This window comes from Anomaloglossus baeobatrachus, unplaced genomic scaffold (genome assembly GCF_048569485.1).
Source record: "Anomaloglossus baeobatrachus isolate aAnoBae1 unplaced genomic scaffold, aAnoBae1.hap1 Scaffold_322, whole genome shotgun sequence".
Taxonomy (NCBI): domain Eukaryota; kingdom Metazoa; phylum Chordata; class Amphibia; order Anura; family Aromobatidae; genus Anomaloglossus; species Anomaloglossus baeobatrachus.
In genome coordinates, this window is record NW_027442614.1 from 74,230 (window position 1) to 96,872 (window position 22,643).

At 47.0% G+C, this 22,643-nt stretch overlaps 13 non-coding genes and 1 pseudogene across 13 annotated transcripts; all 14 read right to left on the reverse strand.

Annotated features, from left to right (window-relative positions):
• Nucleotides 1–1,367: 1,367 nt before the first annotated feature.
• LOC142269809 (U2 spliceosomal RNA) lies at nucleotides 1,368–1,558 on the reverse strand. The gene has a single exon (XR_012735213.1). It is a non-coding gene; the product is annotated as a U2 spliceosomal RNA (small nuclear RNA).
• A 1,387-nt stretch (nucleotides 1,559–2,945) lies between these two features.
• LOC142269768 (U2 spliceosomal RNA) lies at nucleotides 2,946–3,138 on the reverse strand. The gene has a single exon (XR_012735185.1). It is a non-coding gene; the product is annotated as a U2 spliceosomal RNA (small nuclear RNA).
• Nucleotides 3,139–5,285: 2,147 nt separating this feature from the next.
• Nucleotides 5,286–5,483, reverse strand: LOC142269766 (U2 spliceosomal RNA). The gene has a single exon (XR_012735183.1). It is a non-coding gene; the product is annotated as a U2 spliceosomal RNA (small nuclear RNA).
• Nucleotides 5,484–6,129: 646 nt separating this feature from the next.
• On the reverse strand, nucleotides 6,130–6,276 carry LOC142269774 (U2 spliceosomal RNA; annotated as a pseudogene).
• A 1,387-nt stretch (nucleotides 6,277–7,663) lies between these two features.
• Nucleotides 7,664–7,854, reverse strand: LOC142269811 (U2 spliceosomal RNA). Its single transcript, XR_012735215.1, has one exon. It is a non-coding gene; the product is annotated as a U2 spliceosomal RNA (small nuclear RNA).
• Nucleotides 7,855–9,241: 1,387 nt separating this feature from the next.
• On the reverse strand, nucleotides 9,242–9,432 carry LOC142269812 (U2 spliceosomal RNA). Its single transcript, XR_012735216.1, has one exon. It is a non-coding gene; the product is annotated as a U2 spliceosomal RNA (small nuclear RNA).
• Nucleotides 9,433–10,819: 1,387 nt separating this feature from the next.
• Nucleotides 10,820–11,010, reverse strand: LOC142269813 (U2 spliceosomal RNA). The gene has a single exon (XR_012735217.1). It is a non-coding gene; the product is annotated as a U2 spliceosomal RNA (small nuclear RNA).
• A 1,387-nt stretch (nucleotides 11,011–12,397) lies between these two features.
• LOC142269814 (U2 spliceosomal RNA) lies at nucleotides 12,398–12,588 on the reverse strand. Its single transcript, XR_012735218.1, has one exon. It is a non-coding gene; the product is annotated as a U2 spliceosomal RNA (small nuclear RNA).
• A 1,387-nt stretch (nucleotides 12,589–13,975) lies between these two features.
• Nucleotides 13,976–14,166, reverse strand: LOC142269816 (U2 spliceosomal RNA). The gene has a single exon (XR_012735219.1). It is a non-coding gene; the product is annotated as a U2 spliceosomal RNA (small nuclear RNA).
• A 1,387-nt stretch (nucleotides 14,167–15,553) lies between these two features.
• LOC142269586 (U2 spliceosomal RNA) lies at nucleotides 15,554–15,744 on the reverse strand. The gene has a single exon (XR_012735022.1). It is a non-coding gene; the product is annotated as a U2 spliceosomal RNA (small nuclear RNA).
• Nucleotides 15,745–17,131: 1,387 nt separating this feature from the next.
• LOC142269587 (U2 spliceosomal RNA) lies at nucleotides 17,132–17,322 on the reverse strand. The gene has a single exon (XR_012735023.1). It is a non-coding gene; the product is annotated as a U2 spliceosomal RNA (small nuclear RNA).
• Nucleotides 17,323–18,709: 1,387 nt separating this feature from the next.
• On the reverse strand, nucleotides 18,710–18,900 carry LOC142269588 (U2 spliceosomal RNA). Its single transcript, XR_012735024.1, has one exon. It is a non-coding gene; the product is annotated as a U2 spliceosomal RNA (small nuclear RNA).
• A 1,387-nt stretch (nucleotides 18,901–20,287) lies between these two features.
• On the reverse strand, nucleotides 20,288–20,478 carry LOC142269750 (U2 spliceosomal RNA). Its single transcript, XR_012735170.1, has one exon. It is a non-coding gene; the product is annotated as a U2 spliceosomal RNA (small nuclear RNA).
• A 1,387-nt stretch (nucleotides 20,479–21,865) lies between these two features.
• Nucleotides 21,866–22,056, reverse strand: LOC142269589 (U2 spliceosomal RNA). Its single transcript, XR_012735025.1, has one exon. It is a non-coding gene; the product is annotated as a U2 spliceosomal RNA (small nuclear RNA).
• Nucleotides 22,057–22,643: the final 587 nt, after the last annotated feature.

Genomic DNA, 22,643 nt, shown 5'->3' on the forward strand with positions numbered 1-22,643 from the left:
TCGAGTGGCACCCTGGCCTATGCCGGACACATCTTAGGGAGAGAGAGCGAGAGGGAGACAAACCCACGCCTACACAAGACATTTTGTCACCCAAGCCAACCCTTGAAAAGGCTGCTTTGCAGAGCAAAAACAAGAAGAATGGTGCGTTTTGCAGCCGCCGCCCACTGCAATGAATCTGAATAACTCCTCCTTTAGGGCGCAAGCAACTCCCCTCCCCCTTGCAGTCTTTCCAATTCACGATACAAAAAGACGGACAGGACAGGTTGCCTGACTTTCCGTCACTGCCACCCTTTGCCATCCTTACCCGTAGAAAGCCCTTTCATCATCCCCAAACCCTAATCTTTTCCCTTTCCTTCCCAGCCCCCAAACCCTGCCCTCTGTACCTTTCTCACCACCCGCTTCCCTTCTCCTGTCATCCCCCTACCACCCGGGAAAAAAAGAGATTGCCCCCTCCTTCCACTAGCCCACCCTCCCACCCAAAGAACAACTTCTTCTGCGCAGCTTGTTTTCTAGGCAGCAGCGCTATTGTGATGTCATCGGGGGGCATTGTGACAAGCCGCCAGTGTTCCGTCTCTTCATGTTGTGCACAGTTCAAACGGAAAATACATCAACAGGCAGACTACAGAAAAGCTTACTATCAAAGGTTAGAGGGGGGCTTTCTCAGAGGGCTTTTTACAGTTTTTCTATTCCCAATTAGCCGTTTAAGTGTACTTATTGAAAGTAGTAATTCTTTCATAGGCCGCCCTTTCTTAGTATTTGACGTTCCTTATATTGCGGTATGAGGCTTCGCAGTAGGTTGCAAACATTCATCACCCATGACTGTCCCCAATTGAGCTCAGAAGCTCAATGTCTATCATGACCTCTCTTTTAGAATGTCCAAGAGCAAGCAAACTATTCCTCCAGGAGAGGGCGCCAACAGACTACTAAAGAGATCATCATTACTCAAAGAAAACCCCAAAAACCAATGCATGATAGGAATAAACAGGTAACTTTCTTTGGAGTGGAAGCGGAGAGATCGCACCAGATGCCAATTCTAGATCTTATCACACCTGTGGTCACTGCAGCAGCAGGTGAATCCACTTTGTCCAAAAGGGATCTATTCCATTCAATTGCAAATGATCTAGATAAGACAGAGAACTGCAGCACGGGGACATAGCCGAGTTGGTCAGGTTGAGTGGTGATGAGTTTGCTATTTGGATGAATAAAGAAAGTCAAAAGTGTGAAAGATAAAAAACAAAAGGAGGAAGTGTGAAAAGTGAATGGGCCAAATTGAGGTGCATATGAAGACGTATGCTTTCTTCCAATTCATTAAATCGGGCTAATATGAATCAGGTGAATTGAGTTCTGCTTTTGGAAACTGGGTTAAGAAGGGGTGCACCGTTCCTGGAGGTACTGCAATACCAGGTCAATGCGTGGAGTGGACAGAGCAAGCTCTTTTTCCATCTCCCTGTTCTAAAAATCCATTTAATATATGGTCCCCAGATAGGGGACGTATCAGATATTAAACTGATAAGAACAGATACTACACTTGATCTTAGCCAAAAGGCCGAGAAGCGATAACCAGAATTGGTTTGGGCCTCGAGTGGCATCCTGGCCTATGCCGGACACATCTTAGGGAGAGAGAGCGAGAGGGAGACAAACCCACGCCTACACAAGACATTTTGTCACCCAAGCCAACCCTTGAAAAGGCTGCTTTGCAGAGCAAAAACAAGAAGAATGGTGCGTTTTGCAGCCGCCGCCCACTGCAATGAATCTGAATAACTCCTCCTTTAGGGCGCAAGCAACTCCCCTCCCCCTTGCAGTCTTTCCAATTCACGATACAAAAAGACGGACAGGACAGGTTGCCTGACTTTCCGTCACTGCCACCCTTTGCCATCCTTACCCGTAGAAAGCCCTTTCATCATCCCCAAACCCTAATCTTTTCCCTTTCCTTCCCAGCCCCCAAACCCTGCCCTCTGTACCTTTCTCACCACCCGCTTCCCTTCTCCTGTCATCCCCCTACCACCCGGGAAAAAAAGAGATTGCCCCCTCCTTCCACTAGCCCACCCTCCCACCCAAAGAACAACTTCTTCTGCGCAGCTTGTTTTCTAGGCAGCAGCGCTATTGTGATGTCATCGGGGGGCATTGTGACAAGCCGCCAGTGTTCCGTCTCTTCATGTTGTGCACAGTTCAAACGGAAAATACATCAACAGGCAGACTACAGAAAAGCTTACTATCAAAGGTTAGAGGGGGGCTTTCTCAGAGGGCTTTTTACAGTTTTTCTATTCCCAATTAGCCGTTTAAGTGTACTTATTGAAAGTAGTAATTCTTTCATAGGCCGCCCTTTCTTAGTATTTGACGTTCCTTATATTGCGGTATGAGGCTTCGCAGTAGGTTGCAAACATTCATCACCCATGACTGTCCCCAATTGAGCTCAGAAGCTCAATGTCTATCATGACCTCTCTTTTAGAATGTCCAAGAGCAAGCAAACTATTCCTCCAGGAGAGGGCGCCAACAGACTACTAAAGAGATCATCATTACTCAAAGAAAACCCCAAAAACCAATGCATGATAGGAATAAACAGGTAACTTTCTTTGGAGTGGAAGCGGAGAGATCGCACCAGATGCCAATTCTAGATCTTATCACACCTGTGGTCACTGCAGCAGCAGGTGAATCCACTTTGTCCAAAAGGGATCTATTCCATTCAATTGCAAATGATCTAGATAAGACAGAGAACTGCAGCACGGGGACATAGCCGAGTTGGTCAGGTTGAGTGGTGATGAGTTTGCTATTTGGATGAATAAAGAAAGTCAAAAGTGTGAAAGATAAAAAACAAAAGGAGGAAGTGTGAAAAGTGAATGGGCCAAATTGAGGTGCATATGAAGACGTATGCTTTCTTCCAATTCATTAAATCGGGCTAATATGAATCAGGTGAATTGAGTTCTGCTTTTGGAAACTGGGTTAAGAAGGGGTGCACCGTTCCTGGAGGTACTGCAATACCAGGTCAATGCGTGGAGTGGACATAGCAAGCTCTTTTTCCATCTCCCTGTTCTAAAAATCCATTTAATATATGGTCCCCAGATAGGGGACGTATCAGATATTAAACTGATAAGAACAGATTTTTGATTTAATGAAGCTTTCCAAAGCACCACAAAAAATGCATGACCGAAGTCACACCAAAAACAGTGCAAAGGCTAGGATTCGTGTGGACCCCACCGTGAGGAGAGGGTCCCCAAAAATCAACCCCGTCCCTCCGAGCCAGAAGGCCACAGCAAGGGTCAGGGATCTTCGGTGCTCCCCCAAGCCGAAGCCTGGTTGAGCCTTGTCGTTGCTCCCAGCGTCCACCCAGGCATCTTACCCAAGTGGAGTAGAGAGCTACTAGTTGTTGGTTTCGCAGCCGAAACTGCCCGGACCGTCAACCGGTGTTGGTTTCTCAGCCCAAGGCTAACCGGACCTCCAACCGGGTGTTGGTTTCTCAGCCGAAGCTGACCCAGACCTCCAACCGGGTGTTAGTTTCTCAGCCCAAAGCTGACCAGACCTCCGACCGGGATTATAAAAATTTCCCTTCCTAGCCAGAAGGCCGGGATAGGGTAATATGCTCAAAAAGTATGAAAAGGCAAGGTACGGTGTGCTACAGAGCCCAAGGCTTGCCGGGGTCCCAAGCCAGCAAGCTCAGACTCACTCCAGGGTCGTCAGTCCTGGGGCACATTGTACCATAGCCCCCCACCCTTACTCAGTCTAATAGCCTCGATCCTGGTAGGGCCATGTTTTCCTCTAGATGAATATACTATCCACCCAGAGTACTAGCAAGCGCAACCTTCCAGTGTGCATTGTATCATTGTACTAAGGTGGCCTGGAGCTTAAACCACCTCTTCGAACAACACTACACTTGATCTTAGCCAAAAGGCCGAGAAGCGATAACCAGAATTGGTTTGGGCCTCGAGTGGCACCCTGGCCTATGCCGGACACATCTTAGGGAGAGAGAGCGAGAGGGAGACAAACCCACGCCTACACAAGACATTTTGTCACCCAAGCCAACCCTTGAAAAGGCTGCTTTGCAGAGCAAAAACAAGAAGAATGGTGCGTTTTGCAGCCGCCGCCCACTGCAATGAATCTGAATAACTCCTCCTTTAGGGCGCAAGCAACTCCCCTCCCCCTTGCAGTCTTTCCAATTCACGATACAAAAAGACGGACAGGACAGGTTGCCTGACTTTCCGTCACTGCCACCCTTTGCCATCCTTACCCGTAGAAAGCCCTTTCATCATCCCCAAACCCTAATCTTTTCCCTTTCCTTCCCAGCCCCCAAACCCTGCCCTCTGTACCTTTCTCACCACCCGCTTCCCTTCTCCTGTCATCCCCCTACCACCCGGGAAAAAAAGAGATTGCCCCCTCCTTCCACTAGCCCACCCTCCCACCCAAAGAACAACTTCTTCTGCGCAGCTTGTTTTCTAGGCAGCAGCGCTATTGTGATGTCATCGGGGGGCATTGTGACAAGCCGCCAGTGTTCCGTCTCTTCATGTTGTGCACAGTTCAAACGGAAAATACATCAACAGGCAGACTACAGAAAAGCTTACTATCAAAGGTTAGAGGGGGGCTTTCTCAGAGGGCTTTTTACAGTTTTTCTATTCCCAATTAGCCGTTTAAGTGTACTTATTGAAAGTAGTAATTCTTTCATAGGCCGCCCTTTCTTAGTATTTGACGTTCCTTATATTGCGGTATGAGGCTTCGCAGTAGGTTGCAAACATTCATCACCCATGACTGTCCCCAATTGAGCTCAGAAGCTCAATGTCTATCATGACCTCTCTTTTAGAATGTCCAAGAGCAAGCAAACTATTCCTCCAGGAGAGGGCGCCAACAGACTACTAAAGAGATCATCATTACTCAAAGAAAACCCCAAAAACCAATGCATGATAGGAATAAACAGGTAACTTTCTTTGGAGTGGAAGCGGAGAGATCGCACCAGATGCCAATTCTAGATCTTATCACACCTGTGGTCACTGCAGCAGCAGGTGAATCCACTTTGTCCAAAAGGGATCTATTCCATTCAATTGCAAATGATCTAGATAAGACAGAGAACTGCAGCACGGGGACATAGCCGAGTTGGTCAGGTTGAGTGGTGATGAGTTTGCTATTTGGATGAATAAAGAAAGTCAAAAGTGTGAAAGATAAAAAACAAAAGGAGGAAGTGTGAAAAGTGAATGGGCCAAATTGAGGTGCATATGAAGACGTATGCTTTCTTCCAATTCATTAAATCGGGCTAATATGAATCAGGTGAATTGAGTTCTGCTTTTGGAAACTGGGTTAAGAAGGGGTGCACCGTTCCTGGAGGTACTGCAATACCAGGTCAATGCGTGGAGTGGACAGAGCAAGCTCTTTTTCCATCTCCCTGTTCTAAAAATCCATTTAATATATGGTCCCCAGATAGGGGACGTATCAGATATTAAACTGATAAGAACAGATTTTTTGATTTAATGAAGCTTTCCAAAGCACCGCAAAAAATGCATGACCGAAGTCACACCAAAAACAGTGCAAAGGCTAGGATTCGTGTGGACCCCTCCGTGAGGAGAGGGTCCCCAAAAATCAACCCCGTCCCTCTGAGCCAGAAGGCCACAGCAAGGGTCAGGGATCTTCGGTGCTCCCCCAAGCCGAAGCCTGGTTGAGCCTTGTCGTTGCTCCCAGCATCCACCCAGGCATCTTACCCAAGTGGAGTAGAGAGCTACTAGTTGTTGGTTTCGCAGCCGAAACTGCCCGGACCGTCAACCGGTGTTGGTTTCTCAGCCCAAGGCTAACCGGACCTCCAACCGGGTGTTGGTTTCTCAGCCGAAGCTGACCCGGACCTCCAACCGGGTGTTGGTTTCTCAGCCGAAACTGACCCGGACCTCCAACCGGGTGTTGGTTTCTCAGCCGAAGCTGACCCGGACCTCCAACCGGGTGTTGGTTTCTCAGCCGAAGCTGACCCGGACCTCCAACCGGGTGTTGGTTTCTCAGCCCAAAGCTGAACGGACCTCCGACCATGATTATAAAAATTTCTCTTCCTAGCCAGAAGGCCGGGATAGAGCAATATGCGCAGAAAGTATGAAAGGGCAAGGTACGGTGTGCTACAGAGCCCAAAGCTCGCCGGGGTCCCAAGCCAGCAAGCTCAGACTCACTCCAGGGTCGTCAGTCCTGGGGCACATTGCACCATAGCCCCCACACTTACTCAGTCTAATAGCCTCGATCCTGGCAGGGCCATGTTTTCCTCTAGACTGATAAGAACAGATACTACACTTGATCTTAGCCAAAAGGCCGAGAAGCGATAACCAGAATTGGTTTGGGCCTCGAGTGGCACCCTGGCCTATGCCGGACACATCTTAGGGAGAGAGAGCGAGAGGGAGACAAACCCACGCCTACACAAGACATTTTGTCACCCAAGCCAACCCTTGAAAAGGCTGCTTTGCAGAGCAAAAACAAGAAGAATGGTGCGTTTTGCAGCCGCCGCCCACTGCAATGAATCTGAATAACTCCTCCTTTAGGGCGCAAGCAACTCCCCTCCCCCTTGCAGTCTTTCCAATTCACGATACAAAAAGACGGACAGGACAGGTTGCCTGACTTTCCGTCACTGCCACCCTTTGCCATCCTTACCCGTAGAAAGCCCTTTCATCATCCCCAAACCCTAATCTTTTCCCTTTCCTTCCCAGCCCCCAAACCCTGCCCTCTGTACCTTTCTCACCACCCGCTTCCCTTCTCCTGTCATCCCCCTACCACCCGGGAAAAAAAGAGATTGCCCCCTCCTTCCACTAGCCCACCCTCCCACCCAAAGAACAACTTCTTCTGCGCAGCTTGTTTTCTAGGCAGCAGCGCTATTGTGATGTCATCGGGGGGCATTGTGACAAGCCGCCAGTGTTCCGTCTCTTCATGTTGTGCACAGTTCAAACGGAAAATACATCAACAGGCAGACTACAGAAAAGCTTACTATCAAAGGTTAGAGGGGGGCTTTCTCAGAGGGCTTTTTACAGTTTTTCTATTCCCAATTAGCCGTTTAAGTGTACTTATTGAAAGTAGTAATTCTTTCATAGGCCGCCCTTTCTTAGTATTTGACGTTCCTTATATTGCGGTATGAGGCTTCGCAGTAGGTTGCAAACATTCATCACCCATGACTGTCCCCAATTGAGCTCAGAAGCTCAATGTCTATCATGACCTCTCTTTTAGAATGTCCAAGAGCAAGCAAACTATTCCTCCAGGAGAGGGCGCCAACAGACTACTAAAGAGATCATCATTACTCAAAGAAAACCCCAAAAACCAATGCATGATAGGAATAAACAGGTAACTTTCTTTGGAGTGGAAGCGGAGAGATCGCACCAGATGCCAATTCTAGATCTTATCACACCTGTGGTCACTGCAGCAGCAGGTGAATCCACTTTGTCCAAAAGGGATCTATTCCATTCAATTGCAAATGATCTAGAAAAGACAGAGAACTGCAGCACGGGGACATAGCCGAGTTGGTCAGGTTGAGTGGTGATGAGTTTGCTATTTGGATGAATAAAGAAAGTCAAAAGTGTGAAAGATAAAAAACAAAAGGAGGAAGTGTGAAAAGTGAATGGGCCAAATTGAGGTGCATATGAAGACGTATGCTTTCTTCCAATTCATTAAATCGGGCTAATATGAATCAGGTGAATTGAGTTCTGCTTTTGGAAACTGGGTTAAGAAGGGGTGCACCGTTCCTGGAGGTACTGCAATACCAGGTCAATGCGTGGAGTGGACAGAGCAAGCTCTTTTTCCATCTCCCTGTTCTAAAAATCCATTTAATATATGGTCCCCAGATAGGGGACGTATCAGATATTAAACTGATAAGAACAGATACTACACTTGATCTTAGCCAAAAGGCCGAGAAGCGATAACCAGAATTGGTTTGGGCCTCGAGTGGCACCCTGGCCTATGCCGGACACATCTTAGGGAGAGAGAGCGAGAGGGAGACAAACCCACGCCTACACAAGACATTTTGTCACCCAAGCCAACCCTTGAAAAGGCTGCTTTGCAGAGCAAAAACAAGAAGAATGGTGCGTTTTGCAGCCGCCGCCCACTGCAATGAATCTGAATAACTCCTCCTTTAGGGCGCAAGCAACTCCCCTCCCCCTTGCAGTCTTTCCAATTCACGATACAAAAAGACGGACAGGACAGGTTGCCTGACTTTCCGTCACTGCCACCCTTTGCCATCCTTACCCGTAGAAAGCCCTTTCATCATCCCCAAACCCTAATCTTTTCCCTTTCCTTCCCAGCCCCCAAACCCTGCCCTCTGTACCTTTCTCACCACCCGCTTCCCTTCTCCTGTCATCCCCCTACCACCCGGGAAAAAAAGAGATTGCCCCCTCCTTCCACTAGCCCACCCTCCCACCCAAAGAACAACTTCTTCTGCGCAGCTTGTTTTCTAGGCAGCAGCGCTATTGTGATGTCATCGGGGGGCATTGTGACAAGCCGCCAGTGTTCCGTCTCTTCATGTTGTGCACAGTTCAAACGGAAAATACATCAACAGGCAGACTACAGAAAAGCTTACTATCAAAGGTTAGAGGGGGGCTTTCTCAGAGGGCTTTTTACAGTTTTTCTATTCCCAATTAGCCGTTTAAGTGTACTTATTGAAAGTAGTAATTCTTTCATAGGCCGCCCTTTCTTAGTATTTGACGTTCCTTATATTGCGGTATGAGGCTTCGCAGTAGGTTGCAAACATTCATCACCCATGACTGTCCCCAATTGAGCTCAGAAGCTCAATGTCTATCATGACCTCTCTTTTAGAATGTCCAAGAGCAAGCAAACTATTCCTCCAGGAGAGGGCGCCAACAGACTACTAAAGAGATCATCATTACTCAAAGAAAACCCCAAAAACCAATGCATGATAGGAATAAACAGGTAACTTTCTTTGGAGTGGAAGCGGAGAGATCGCACCAGATGCCAATTCTAGATCTTATCACACCTGTGGTCACTGCAGCAGCAGGTGAATCCACTTTGTCCAAAAGGGATCTATTCCATTCAATTGCAAATGATCTAGATAAGACAGAGAACTGCAGCACGGGGACATAGCCGAGTTGGTCAGGTTGAGTGGTGATGAGTTTGCTATTTGGATGAATAAAGAAAGTCAAAAGTGTGAAAGATAAAAAACAAAAGGAGGAAGTGTGAAAAGTGAATGGGCCAAATTGAGGTGCATATGAAGACGTATGCTTTCTTCCAATTCATTAAATCGGGCTAATATGAATCAGGTGAATTGAGTTCTGCTTTTGGAAACTGGGTTAAGAAGGGGTGCACCGTTCCTGGAGGTACTGCAATACCAGGTCAATGCGTGGAGTGGACAGAGCAAGCTCTTTTTCCATCTCCCTGTTCTAAAAATCCATTTAATATATGGTCCCCAGATAGGGGACGTATCAGATATTAAACTGATAAGAACAGATACTACACTTGATCTTAGCCAAAAGGCCGAGAAGCGATAACCAGAATTGGTTTGGGCCTCGAGTGGCACCCTGGCCTATGCCGGACACATCTTAGGGAGAGAGAGCGAGAGGGAGACAAACCCACGCCTACACAAGACATTTTGTCACCCAAGCCAACCCTTGAAAAGGCTGCTTTGCAGAGCAAAAACAAGAAGAATGGTGCGTTTTGCAGCCGCCGCCCACTGCAATGAATCTGAATAACTCCTCCTTTAGGGCGCAAGCAACTCCCCTCCCCCTTGCAGTCTTTCCAATTCACGATACAAAAAGACGGACAGGACAGGTTGCCTGACTTTCCGTCACTGCCACCCTTTGCCATCCTTACCCGTAGAAAGCCCTTTCATCATCCCCAAACCCTAATCTTTTCCCTTTCCTTCCCAGCCCCCAAACCCTGCCCTCTGTACCTTTCTCACCACCCGCTTCCCTTCTCCTGTCATCCCCCTACCACCCGGGAAAAAAAGAGATTGCCCCCTCCTTCCACTAGCCCACCCTCCCACCCAAAGAACAACTTCTTCTGCGCAGCTTGTTTTCTAGGCAGCAGCGCTATTGTGATGTCATCGGGGGGCATTGTGACAAGCCGCCAGTGTTCCGTCTCTTCATGTTGTGCACAGTTCAAACGGAAAATACATCAACAGGCAGACTACAGAAAAGCTTACTATCAAAGGTTAGAGGGGGGCTTTCTCAGAGGGCTTTTTACAGTTTTTCTATTCCCAATTAGCCGTTTAAGTGTACTTATTGAAAGTAGTAATTCTTTCATAGGCCGCCCTTTCTTAGTATTTGACGTTCCTTATATTGCGGTATGAGGCTTCGCAGTAGGTTGCAAACATTCATCACCCATGACTGTCCCCAATTGAGCTCAGAAGCTCAATGTCTATCATGACCTCTCTTTTAGAATGTCCAAGAGCAAGCAAACTATTCCTCCAGGAGAGGGCGCCAACAGACTACTAAAGAGATCATCATTACTCAAAGAAAACCCCAAAAACCAATGCATGATAGGAATAAACAGGTAACTTTCTTTGGAGTGGAAGCGGAGAGATCGCACCAGATGCCAATTCTAGATCTTATCACACCTGTGGTCACTGCAGCAGCAGGTGAATCCACTTTGTCCAAAAGGGATCTATTCCATTCAATTGCAAATGATCTAGATAAGACAGAGAACTGCAGCACGGGGACATAGCCGAGTTGGTCAGGTTGAGTGGTGATGAGTTTGCTATTTGGATGAATAAAGAAAGTCAAAAGTGTGAAAGATAAAAAACAAAAGGAGGAAGTGTGAAAAGTGAATGGGCCAAATTGAGGTGCATATGAAGACGTATGCTTTCTTCCAATTCATTAAATCGGGCTAATATGAATCAGGTGAATTGAGTTCTGCTTTTGGAAACTGGGTTAAGAAGGGGTGCACCGTTCCTGGAGGTACTGCAATACCAGGTCAATGCGTGGAGTGGACAGAGCAAGCTCTTTTTCCATCTCCCTGTTCTAAAAATCCATTTAATATATGGTCCCCAGATAGGGGACGTATCAGATATTAAACTGATAAGAACAGATACTACACTTGATCTTAGCCAAAAGGCCGAGAAGCGATAACCAGAATTGGTTTGGGCCTCGAGTGGCACCCTGGCCTATGCCGGACACATCTTAGGGAGAGAGAGCGAGAGGGAGACAAACCCACGCCTACACAAGACATTTTGTCACCCAAGCCAACCCTTGAAAAGGCTGCTTTGCAGAGCAAAAACAAGAAGAATGGTGCGTTTTGCAGCCGCCGCCCACTGCAATGAATCTGAATAACTCCTCCTTTAGGGCGCAAGCAACTCCCCTCCCCCTTGCAGTCTTTCCAATTCACGATACAAAAAGACGGACAGGACAGGTTGCCTGACTTTCCGTCACTGCCACCCTTTGCCATCCTTACCCGTAGAAAGCCCTTTCATCATCCCCAAACCCTAATCTTTTCCCTTTCCTTCCCAGCCCCCAAACCCTGCCCTCTGTACCTTTCTCACCACCCGCTTCCCTTCTCCTGTCATCCCCCTACCACCCGGGAAAAAAAGAGATTGCCCCCTCCTTCCACTAGCCCACCCTCCCACCCAAAGAACAACTTCTTCTGCGCAGCTTGTTTTCTAGGCAGCAGCGCTATTGTGATGTCATCGGGGGGCATTGTGACAAGCCGCCAGTGTTCCGTCTCTTCATGTTGTGCACAGTTCAAACGGAAAATACATCAACAGGCAGACTACAGAAAAGCTTACTATCAAAGGTTAGAGGGGGGCTTTCTCAGAGGGCTTTTTACAGTTTTTCTATTCCCAATTAGCCGTTTAAGTGTACTTATTGAAAGTAGTAATTCTTTCATAGGCCGCCCTTTCTTAGTATTTGACGTTCCTTATATTGCGGTATGAGGCTTCGCAGTAGGTTGCAAACATTCATCACCCATGACTGTCCCCAATTGAGCTCAGAAGCTCAATGTCTATCATGACCTCTCTTTTAGAATGTCCAAGAGCAAGCAAACTATTCCTCCAGGAGAGGGCGCCAACAGACTACTAAAGAGATCATCATTACTCAAAGAAAACCCCAAAAACCAATGCATGATAGGAATAAACAGGTAACTTTCTTTGGAGTGGAAGCGGAGAGATCGCACCAGATGCCAATTCTAGATCTTATCACACCTGTGGTCACTGCAGCAGCAGGTGAATCCACTTTGTCCAAAAGGGATCTATTCCATTCAATTGCAAATGATCTAGATAAGACAGAGAACTGCAGCACGGGGACATAGCCGAGTTGGTCAGGTTGAGTGGTGATGAGTTTGCTATTTGGATGAATAAAGAAAGTCAAAAGTGTGAAAGATAAAAAACAAAAGGAGGAAGTGTGAAAAGTGAATGGGCCAAATTGAGGTGCATATGAAGACGTATGCTTTCTTCCAATTCATTAAATCGGGCTAATATGAATCAGGTGAATTGAGTTCTGCTTTTGGAAACTGGGTTAAGAAGGGGTGCACCGTTCCTGGAGGTACTGCAATACCAGGTCAATGCGTGGAGTGGACAGAGCAAGCTCTTTTTCCATCTCCCTGTTCTAAAAATCCATTTAATATATGGTCCCCAGATAGGGGACGTATCAGATATTAAACTGATAAGAACAGATACTACACTTGATCTTAGCCAAAAGGCCGAGAAGCGATAACCAGAATTGGTTTGGGCCTCGAGTGGCACCCTGGCCTATGCCGGACACATCTTAGGGAGAGAGAGCGAGAGGGAGACAAACCCACGCCTACACAAGACATTTTGTCACCCAAGCCAACCCTTGAAAAGGCTGCTTTGCAGAGCAAAAACAAGAAGAATGGTGCGTTTTGCAGCCGCCGCCCACTGCAATGAATCTGAATAACTCCTCCTTTAGGGCGCAAGCAACTCCCCTCCCCCTTGCAGTCTTTCCAATTCACGATACAAAAAGACGGACAGGACAGGTTGCCTGACTTTCCGTCACTGCCACCCTTTGCCATCCTTACCCGTAGAAAGCCCTTTCATCATCCCCAAACCCTAATCTTTTCCCTTTCCTTCCCAGCCCCCAAACCCTGCCCTCTGTACCTTTCTCACCACCCGCTTCCCTTCTCCTGTCATCCCCCTACCACCCGGGAAAAAAAGAGATTGCCCCCTCCTTCCACTAGCCCACCCTCCCACCCAAAGAACAACTTCTTCTGCGCAGCTTGTTTTCTAGGCAGCAGCGCTATTGTGATGTCATCGGGGGGCATTGTGACAAGCCGCCAGTGTTCCGTCTCTTCATGTTGTGCACAGTTCAAACGGAAAATACATCAACAGGCAGACTACAGAAAAGCTTACTATCAAAGGTTAGAGGGGGGCTTTCTCAGAGGGCTTTTTACAGTTTTTCTATTCCCAATTAGCCGTTTAAGTGTACTTATTGAAAGTAGTAATTCTTTCATAGGCCGCCCTTTCTTAGTATTTGACGTTCCTTATATTGCGGTATGAGGCTTCGCAGTAGGTTGCAAACATTCATCACCCATGACTGTCCCCAATTGAGCTCAGAAGCTCAATGTCTATCATGACCTCTCTTTTAGAATGTCCAAGAGCAAGCAAACTATTCCTCCAGGAGAGGGCGCCAACAGACTACTAAAGAGATCATCATTACTCAAAGAAAACCCCAAAAACCAATGCATGATAGGAATAAACAGGTAACTTTCTTTGGAGTGGAAGCGGAGAGATCGCACCAGATGCCAATTCTAGATCTTATCACACCTGTGGTCACTGCAGCAGCAGGTGAATCCACTTTGTCCAAAAGGGATCTATTCCATTCAATTGCAAATGATCTAGATAAGACAGAGAACTGCAGCACGGGGACATAGCCGAGTTGGTCAGGTTGAGTGGTGATGAGTTTGCTATTTGGATGAATAAAGAAAGTCAAAAGTGTGAAAGATAAAAAACAAAAGGAGGAAGTGTGAAAAGTGAATGGGCCAAATTGAGGTGCATATGAAGACGTATGCTTTCTTCCAATTCATTAAATCGGGCTAATATGAATCAGGTGAATTGAGTTCTGCTTTTGGAAACTGGGTTAAGAAGGGGTGCACCGTTCCTGGAGGTACTGCAATACCAGGTCAATGCGTGGAGTGGACAGAGCAAGCTCTTTTTCCATCTCCCTGTTCTAAAAATCCATTTAATATATGGTCCCCAGATAGGGGACGTATCAGATATTAAACTGATAAGAACAGATACTACACTTGATCTTAGCCAAAAGGCCGAGAAGCGATAACCAGAATTGGTTTGGGCCTCGAGTGGCACCCTGGCCTATGCCGGACACATCTTAGGGAGAGAGAGCGAGAGGGAGACAAACCCACGCCTACACAAGACATTTTGTCACCCAAGCCAACCCTTGAAAAGGCTGCTTTGCAGAGCAAAAACAAGAAGAATGGTGCGTTTTGCAGCCGCCGCCCACTGCAATGAATCTGAATAACTCCTCCTTTAGGGCGCAAGCAACTCCCCTCCCCCTTGCAGTCTTTCCAATTCACGATACAAAAAGACGGACAGGACAGGTTGCCTGACTTTCCGTCACTGCCACCCTTTGCCATCCTTACCCGTAGAAAGCCCTTTCATCATCCCCAAACCCTAATCTTTTCCCTTTCCTTCCCAGCCCCCAAACCCTGCCCTCTGTACCTTTCTCACCACCCGCTTCCCTTCTCCTGTCATCCCCCTACCACCCGGGAAAAAAAGAGATTGCCCCCTCCTTCCACTAGCCCACCCTCCCACCCAAAGAACAACTTCTTCTGCGCAGCTTGTTTTCTAGGCAGCAGCGCTATTGTGATGTCATCGGGGGGCATTGTGACAAGCCGCCAGTGTTCCGTCTCTTCATGTTGTGCACAGTTCAAACGGAAAATACATCAACAGGCAGACTACAGAAAAGCTTACTATCAAAGGTTAGAGGGGGGCTTTCTCAGAGGGCTTTTTACAGTTTTTCTATTCCCAATTAGCCGTTTAAGTGTACTTATTGAAAGTAGTAATTCTTTCATAGGCCGCCCTTTCTTAGTATTTGACGTTCCTTATATTGCGGTATGAGGCTTCGCAGTAGGTTGCAAACATTCATCACCCATGACTGTCCCCAATTGAGCTCAGAAGCTCAATGTCTATCATGACCTCTCTTTTAGAATGTCCAAGAGCAAGCAAACTATTCCTCCAGGAGAGGGCGCCAACAGACTACTAAAGAGATCATCATTACTCAAAGAAAACCCCAAAAACCAATGCATGATAGGAATAAACAGGTAACTTTCTTTGGAGTGGAAGCGGAGAGATCGCACCAGATGCCAATTCTAGATCTTATCACACCTGTGGTCACTGCAGCAGCAGGTGAATCCACTTTGTCCAAAAGGGATCTATTCCATTCAATTGCAAATGATCTAGATAAGACAGAGAACTGCAGCACGGGGACATAGCCGAGTTGGTCAGGTTGAGTGGTGATGAGTTTGCTATTTGGATGAATAAAGAAAGTCAAAAGTGTGAAAGATAAAAAACAAAAGGAGGAAGTGTGAAAAGTGAATGGGCCAAATTGAGGTGCATATGAAGACGTATGCTTTCTTCCAATTCATTAAATCGGGCTAATATGAATCAGGTGAATTGAGTTCTGCTTTTGGAAACTGGGTTAAGAAGGGGTGCACCGTTCCTGGAGGTACTGCAATACCAGGTCAATGCGTGGAGTGGACAGAGCAAGCTCTTTTTCCATCTCCCTGTTCTAAAAATCCATTTAATATATGGTCCCCAGATAGGGGACGTATCAGATATTAAACTGATAAGAACAGATACTACACTTGATCTTAGCCAAAAGGCCGAGAAGCGATAACCAGAATTGGTTTGGGCCTCGAGTGGCACCCTGGCCTATGCCGGACACATCTTAGGGAGAGAGAGCGAGAGGGAGACAAACCCACGCCTACACAAGACATTTTGTCACCCAAGCCAACCCTTGAAAAGGCTGCTTTGCAGAGCAAAAACAAGAAGAATGGTGCGTTTTGCAGCCGCCGCCCACTGCAATGAATCTGAATAACTCCTCCTTTAGGGCGCAAGCAACTCCCCTCCCCCTTGCAGTCTTTCCAATTCACGATACAAAAAGACGGACAGGACAGGTTGCCTGACTTTCCGTCACTGCCACCCTTTGCCATCCTTACCCGTAGAAAGCCCTTTCATCATCCCCAAACCCTAATCTTTTCCCTTTCCTTCCCAGCCCCCAAACCCTGCCCTCTGTACCTTTCTCACCACCCGCTTCCCTTCTCCTGTCATCCCCCTACCACCCGGGAAAAAAAGAGATTGCCCCCTCCTTCCACTAGCCCACCCTCCCACCCAAAGAACAACTTCTTCTGCGCAGCTTGTTTTCTAGGCAGCAGCGCTATTGTGATGTCATCGGGGGGCATTGTGACAAGCCGCCAGTGTTCCGTCTCTTCATGTTGTGCACAGTTCAAACGGAAAATACATCAACAGGCAGACTACAGAAAAGCTTACTATCAAAGGTTAGAGGGGGGCTTTCTCAGAGGGCTTTTTACAGTTTTTCTATTCCCAATTAGCCGTTTAAGTGTACTTATTGAAAGTAGTAATTCTTTCATAGGCCGCCCTTTCTTAGTATTTGACGTTCCTTATATTGCGGTATGAGGCTTCGCAGTAGGTTGCAAACATTCATCACTCATGACTGTCCCCAATTGAGCTCAGAAGCTCAATGTCTATCATGACCTCTCTTTTAGAATGTCCAAGAGCAAGCAAACTATTCCTCCAGGAGAGGGCGCCAACAGACTACTAAAGAGATCATCATTACTCAAAGAAAACCCCAAAAACCAATGCATGATAGGAATAAACAGGTAACTTTCTTTGGAGTGGAAGCGGAGAGATCGCACCAGATGCCAATTCTAGATCTTATCACACCTGTGGTCACTGCAGCAGCAGGTGAATCCACTTTGTCCAAAAGGGATCTATTCCATTCAATTGCAAATGATCTAGATAAGACAGAGAACTGCAGCACGGGGACATAGCCGAGTTGGTCAGGTTGAGTGGTGATGAGTTTGCTATTTGGATGAATAAAGAAAGTCAAAAGTGTGAAAGATAAAAAACAAAAGGAGGAAGTGTGAAAAGTGAATGGGCCAAATTGAGGTGCATATGAAGACGTATGCTTTCTTCCAATTCATTAAATCGGGCTAATATGAATCAGGTGAATTGAGTTCTGCTTTTGGAAACTGGGTTAAGAAGGGGTGCACCGTTCCTGGAGGTACTGCAATACCAGGTCAATGCGTGGAGTGGACAGAGCAAGCTCTTTTTCCATCTCCCTGTTCTAAAAATCCATTTAATATATGGTCCCCAGATAGGGGACGTATCAGATATTAAACTGATAAGAACAGATACTACACTTGATCTTAGCCAAAAGGCCGAGAAGCGATAACCAGAATTGGTTTGGGCCTCGAGTGGCACCCTGGCCTATGCCGGACACATCTTAGGGAGAGAGAGCGAGAGGGAGACAAACCCACGCCTACACAAGACATTTTGTCACCCAAGCCAACCCTTGAAAAGGCTGCTTTGCAGAGCAAAAACAAGAAGAATGGTGCGTTTTGCAGCCGCCGCCCACTGCAATGAATCTGAATAACTCCTCCTTTAGGGCGCAAGCAACTCCCCTCCCCCTTGCAGTCTTTCCAATTCACGATACAAAAAGACGGACAGGACAGGTTGCCTGACTTTCCGTCACTGCCACCCTTTGCCATCCTTACCCGTAGAAAGCCCTTTCATCATCCCCAAACCCTAATCTTTTCCCTTTCCTTCCCAGCCCCCAAACCCTGCCCTCTGTACCTTTCTCACCACCCGCTTCCCTTCTCCTGTCATCCCCCTACCACCCGGGAAAAAAAGAGATTGCCCCCTCCTTCCACTAGCCCACCCTCCCACCCAAAGAACAACTTCTTCTGCGCAGCTTGTTTTCTAGGCAGCAGCGCTATTGTGATGTCATCGGGGGGCATTGTGACAAGCCGCCAGTGTTCCGTCTCTTCATGTTGTGCACAGTTCAAACGGAAAATACATCAACAGGCAGACTACAGAAAAGCTTACTATCAAAGGTTAGAGGGGGGCTTTCTCAGAGGGCTTTTTACAGTTTTTCTATTCCCAATTAGCCGTTTAAGTGTACTTATTGAAAGTAGTAATTCTTTCATAGGCCGCCCTTTCTTAGTATTTGACGTTCCTTATATTGCGGTATGAGGCTTCGCAGTAGGTTGCAAACATTCATCACCCATGACTGTCCCCAATTGAGCTCAGAAGCTCAATGTCTATCATGACCTCTCTTTTAGAATGTCCAAGAGCAAGCAAACTATTCCTCCAGGAGAGGGCGCCAACAGACTACTAAAGAGATCATCATTACTCAAAGAAAACCCCAAAAACCAATGCATGATAGGAATAAACAGGTAACTTTCTTTGGAGTGGAAGCGGAGAGATCGCACCAGATGCCAATTCTAGATCTTATCACACCTGTGGTCACTGCAGCAGCAGGTGAATCCACTTTGTCCAAAAGGGATCTATTCCATTCAATTGCAAATGATCTAGATAAGACAGAGAACTGCAGCACGGGGACATAGCCGAGTTGGTCAGGTTGAGTGGTGATGAGTTTGCTATTTGGATGAATAAAGAAAGTCAAAAGTGTGAAAGATAAAAAACAAAAGGAGGAAGTGTGAAAAGTGAATGGGCCAAATTGAGGTGCATATGAAGACGTATGCTTTCTTCCAATTCATTAAATCGGGCTAATATGAATCAGGTGAATTGAGTTCTGCTTTTGGAAACTGGGTTAAGAAGGGGTGCACCGTTCCTGGAGGTACTGCAATACCAGGTCAATGCGTGGAGTGGACAGAGCAAGCTCTTTTTCCATCTCCCTGTTCTAAAAATCCATTTAATATATGGTCCCCAGATAGGGGACGTATCAGATATTAAACTGATAAGAACAGATACTACACTTGATCTTAGCCAAAAGGCCGAGAAGCGATAACCAGAATTGGTTTGGGCCTCGAGTGGCACCCTGGCCTATGCCGGACACATCTTAGGGAGAGAGAGCGAGAGGGAGACAAACCCACGCCTACACAAGACATTTTGTCACCCAAGCCAACCCTTGAAAAGGCTGCTTTGCAGAGCAAAAACAAGAAGAATGGTGCGTTTTGCAGCCGCCGCCCACTGCAATGAATCTGAATAACTCCTCCTTTAGGGCGCAAGCAACTCCCCTCCCCCTTGCAGTCTTTCCAATTCACGATACAAAAAGACGGACAGGACAGGTTGCCTGACTTTCCGTCACTGCCACCCTTTGCCATCCTTACCCGTAGAAAGCCCTTTCATCATCCCCAAACCCTAATCTTTTCCCTTTCCTTCCCAGCCCCCAAACCCTGCCCTCTGTACCTTTCTCACCACCCGCTTCCCTTCTCCTGTCATCCCCCTACCACCCGGGAAAAAAAGAGATTGCCCCCTCCTTCCACTAGCCCACCCTCCCACCCAAAGAACAACTTCTTCTGCGCAGCTTGTTTTCTAGGCAGCAGCGCTATTGTGATGTCATCGGGGGGCATTGTGACAAGCCGCCAGTGTTCCGTCTCTTCATGTTGTGCACAGTTCAAACGGAAAATACATCAACAGGCAGACTACAGAAAAGCTTACTATCAAAGGTTAGAGGGGGGCTTTCTCAGAGGGCTTTTTACAGTTTTTCTATTCCCAATTAGCCGTTTAAGTGTACTTATTGAAAGTAGTAATTCTTTCATAGGCCGCCCTTTCTTAGTATTTGACGTTCCTTATATTGCGGTATGAGGCTTCGCAGTAGGTTGCAAACATTCATCACCCATGACTGTCCCCAATTGAGCTCAGAAGCTCAATGTCTATCATGACCTCTCTTTTAGAATGTCCAAGAGCAAGCAAACTATTCCTCCAGGAGAGGGCGCCAACAGACTACTAAAGAGATCATCATTACTCAAAGAAAACCCCAAAAACCAATGCATGATAGGAATAAACAGGTAACTTTCTTTGGAGTGGAAGCGGAGAGATCGCACCAGATGCCAATTCTAGATCTTATCACACCTGTGGTCACTGCAGCAGCAGGTGAATCCACTTTGTCCAAAAGGGATCTATTCCATTCAATTGCAAATGATCTAGATAAGACAGAGAACTGCAGCACGGGGACATAGCCGAGTTGGTCAGGTTGAGTGGTGATGAGTTTGCTATTTGGATGAATAAAGAAAGTCAAAAGTGTGAAAGATAAAAAACAAAAGGAGGAAGTGTGAAAAGTGAATGGGCCAAATTGAGGTGCATATGAAGACGTATGCTTTCTTCCAATTCATTAAATCGGGCTAATATGAATCAGGTGAATTGAGTTCTGCTTTTGGAAACTGGGTTAAGAAGGGGTGCACCGTTCCTGGAGGTACTGCAATACCAGGTCAATGCGTGGAGTGGACAGAGCAAGCTCTTTTTCCATCTCCCTGTTCTAAAAATCCATTTAATATATGGTCCCCAGATAGGGGACGTATCAGATATTAAACTGATAAGAACAGATACTACACTTGATCTTAGCCAAAAGGCCAAGAAGCGATAACCAGAATTGGTTTGGGCCTCGAGTGGCACCCTGGCCTATGCCGGACACATCTTAGGGAGAGAGAGCGAGAGGGAGACAAACCCACGCCTACACAAGACATTTTGTCACCCAAGCCAACCCTTGAAAAGGCTGCTTTGCAGAGCAAAAACAAGAAGAATGGTGCGTTTTGCAGCCGCCGCCCACTGCAATGAATCTGAATAACTCCTCCTTTAGGGCGCAAGCAACTCCCCTCCCCCTTGCAGTCTTTCCAATTCACGATACAAAAAGACGGACAGGACAGGTTGCCTGACTTTCCGTCACTGCCACCCTTTGCCATCCTTACCCGTAGAAAGCCCTTTCATCATCCCCAAACCCTAATCTTTTCCCTTTCCTTCCCAGCCCCCAAACCCTGCCCTCTGTACCTTTCTCACCACCCGCTTCCCTTCTCCTGTCATCCCCCTACCACCCGGGAAAAAAAGAGATTGCCCCCTCCTTCCACTAGCCCACCCTCCCACCCAAAGAACAACTTCTTCTGCGCAGCTTGTTTTCTAGGCAGCAGCGCTATTGTGATGTCATCGGGGGGCATTGTGACAAGCCGCCAGTGTTCCGTCTCTTCATGTTGTGCACAGTTCAAACGGAAAATACATCAACAGGCAGACTACAGAAAAGCTTACTATCAAAGGTTAGAGGGGGGCTTTCTCAGAGGGCTTTTTACAGTTTTTCTATTCCCAATTAGCCGTTTAAGTGTACTTATTGAAAGTAGTAATTCTTTCATAGGCCGCCCTTTCTTAGTATTTGACATTCCTTATATTGCGGTATGAGGCTTCGCAGTAGGTTGCAAACATTCATCACCCATGACTGTCCCCAATTGAGCTCAGAAGCTCAATGTCTATCATGACCTCTCTTTTAGAATGTCCAAGAGCAAGCAAACTATTCCTCCAGGAGAGGGCGCCAACAGACTACTAAAGAGATCATCATTACTCAAAGAAAACCCCAAAAACCAATGCATGATAGGAATAAACAGGTAACTTTCTTTGGAGTGGAAGCGGAGAGATCGCACCAGATGCCAATTCTAGATCTTATCACACCTGTGGTCACTGCAGCAGCAGGTGAATCCACTTTGTCCAAAAGGGATCTATTCCATTCAATTGCAAATGATCTAGATAAGACAGAGAACTGCAGCACGGGGACATAGCCGAGTTGGTCAGGTTGAGTGGTGATGAGTTTGCTATTTGGATGAATAAAGAAAGTCAAAAGTGTGAAAGATAAAAAACAAAAGGAGGAAGTGTGAAAAGTGAATGGGCCAAATTGAGGTGCATATGAAGACGTATGCTTTCTTCCAATTCATTAAATCGGGCTAATATGAATCAGGTGAATTGAGTTCTGCTTTTGGAAACTGGGTTAAGAAGGGGTGCACCGTTCCTGGAGGTACTGCAATACCAGGTCAATGCGTGGAGTGGACAGAGCAAGCTCTTTTTCCATCTCCCTGTTCTAAAAATCCATTTAATATATGGTCCCCAGATAGGGGACGTATCAGATATTAAACTGATAAGAACAGATACTACACTTGATCTTAGCCAAAAGGCCGAGAAGCGATAACCAGAATTGGTTTGGGCCTCGAGTGGCACCCTGGCCTATGCCGGACACATCTTAGGGAGAGAGAGCGAGAGGGAGACAAACCCACGCCTACACAAGACATTTTGTCACCCAAGCCAACCCTTGAAAAGGCTGCTTTGCAGAGCAAAAACAAGAAGAATGGTGCGTTTTGCAGCCGCCGCCCACTGCAATGAATCTGAATAACTCCTCCTTTAGGGCGCAAGCAACTCCCCTCCCCCTTGCAGTCTTTCCAATTCACGATACAAAAAGACGGACAGGACAGGTTGCCTGACTTTCCGTCACTGCCACCCTTTGCCATCCTTACCCGTAGAAAGCCCTTTCATCATCCCCAAACCCTAATCTTTTCCCTTTCCTTCCCAGCCCCCAAACCCTGCCCTCTGTACCTTTCTCACCACCCGCTTCCCTTCTCCTGTCATCCCCCTACCACCCGGGAAAAAAAGAGATTGCCCCCTCCTTCCACTAGCCCACCCTCCCACCCAAAGAACAACTTCTTCTGCGCAGCTTGTTTTCTAGGCAGCAGCGCTATTGTGATGTCATCGGGGGGCATTGTGACAAGCCGCCAGTGTT